The sequence below is a fragment of the Giraffa tippelskirchi genome, chromosome 10, assembly GCF_054371585.1.
Source record: "Giraffa tippelskirchi isolate mGirTip1 chromosome 10, T2T-mGirTip1v1.2.pri, whole genome shotgun sequence".
NCBI lineage: Eukaryota > Metazoa > Chordata > Mammalia > Artiodactyla > Giraffidae > Giraffa > Giraffa tippelskirchi.
In genome coordinates this window covers 127,649,770-127,651,839 of record NC_137284.1, presented here as the reverse complement: position 1 = coordinate 127,651,839, position 2,070 = coordinate 127,649,770, and the positions used below count along the sequence as shown (strand labels likewise).

General features: G+C 41.7%; 1 pseudogene; it reads left to right on the top strand.

Moving 5' to 3' along the window:
• The first annotated feature begins 1,667 nt into the window (after positions 1 to 1,667).
• On the top strand, positions 1,668 to 1,829 carry LOC145524700 (CDC42 small effector protein 1 pseudogene; annotated as a pseudogene).
• Positions 1,830 to 2,070: the final 241 nt, after the last annotated feature.

Genomic DNA, 2,070 nt, shown 5'->3' with positions numbered 1-2,070 from the left:
CACTGGTAAATTCTCCCAAATATTTAAGAAAGATATTATACCAGTTCTTTACATTTTCTTCCGAAAGACAGAAGTGATGGGAATACTTCCTAACATATTCTGTGAAACCAGCATTACCCTGATACTAAAACCAGACTAAGACATTAAAAGAAAGAAAACTACAGGCCAGCATTTATCATGAACATAGATGCAAATGTTCTCAAAAAAATATCAGCAAATCAAACCCAACAATGTATAAGTGAATTATACAACATGATCATAGGGCATTTATCACAGATATATACAAGGTTGTTATATCTTTCAAAAATCAATTAAGGTAATCCATCACATCAGTAGGCTAAAAGTGAAAAATCAAATAGCCATATCAATAGGCAGAAAAGGTATTTAATAAAATCACATACCCATTCATGACAAAATCTCTCAGGAGACTAGCAACAGAGAGGAACTTCCTCAGCTGATACAGAAATCTACAAAAAACCTAATACACCTCATACTACAAAAAAAAAAAAAACAACTCATACTAAGTAGTGAGAATATACCAATACAATAGAGAAGTGATTGCTTCCGAGTATTCCAATAGAGAATACTCCAGTACAGTAGTGATAAAGCTCCAATACTTTGGCTACCTGATATGAAGAATGAAGAGCTGACTATTTAGAAAAGACTCTGATGCTGAAACAGATTGAAGGCAACAGGACAAGGGGGCAAGAGAGGATAAGATGATTAGATGGTATCACCAACTCAATGGACACATGAATTTGAGCAGCTCTGGGAGATGGTGAAGGACAGAGGCGCCTGGCATGCTGCAGTTGATGAGATCACAAAGGCTTAGTGACTGAACAACAACAACAAATAGAAACCAAATAGAAACCAAATAGTTTTATGCCACGATCAAGAATCAGCAAATATATTCCCTTCTCATCACTCCTTTTCAGCACCTTACTGCAAATCCTACCTAATCCAACAAGGCAAGTAAAGAAAGTAAGAGATAATAAATACTGGAAAAAATAGAACTTTTTTTTTAAATGATTGTCTATACAGAAAATCCTGAGGTCAACAAAATAATTCTGAAACTAATAAATTATTACAGCAAAGTTGCAAGATACAAAGTCAGTTGTTTTCCTATATATCAACAAAAACAATTGGAATTTTAAATAAAAAACACAATACCAACTGCACAGCACCTCCTCCCAATGATTTCGTTATCGTGTCATGGCTGTTTCCACCCTTGGCCAGCCCTACCTCTGCAGGTCCACCCTTGGCTCCCCCACCACGCAGAGGAGCCAGCCCAAGAACCCACACTGGTGTGTCCCAGAGCAGGAACCCCCCACCAGCTGCCACTGAATGCCTAGGTACAGGACAAGAGCAGGGTTCCAAGTCTGTGGAAGACATAACCTTGTTCCTGCCTGCCCATCCCACTCTCTGACCTCAGGTCAGTGTCTCAGCGTCCGAGATGATGACCTTCGCTACTCTGGTAAGGGCTCCAAGGACTCCAATTCCTCTAGTTCTGTCCAGCTGAGTAAACCCAGGGTGTTGTTACACCTGAGAGGAGTGAAGAGAGGGCAGTCAAGGCTCCAGAAAAAGATTCCTTGGGGGCCTCAGGCAGAGGAGTGAAACTGGAACCATCAGGGAACATGAGTGAATTTTGACACAAACTAGGCTGCTGCATGGTAAAGAGACCCAGCCAGAAGAAGAGGAGATGGATTGGCTGGACCATGACTGGAGAACCAATGAATTTTGTCCACCTGACTCACATTGGCTCTGGGGAGGGCGATGGACTTGCCATGACAGGTGCAGTTCAGGAGCAGATTAGATCCAAGAGAAACTAAAAGGCCGTAGAGCAATTCTAGGGGCTTTTAGCTCCAATAGGAATGGATCTTCTGTGTCCAGGCTTCCCTCTGTCCAGCCCAGAAGAGATGCTGCCCCCATCAGTATTCCTCTTAGAATCAGTGAACCCAGGATCCCTCTTTTCCTTGACACTCCCAGATCTGAGATAGGGGTTTTCTGGGAACTTGGAATGAGTTCCCTTCTCCTAAATGATGGTCTAGGTGCAGCATTTTTAAACTCTCA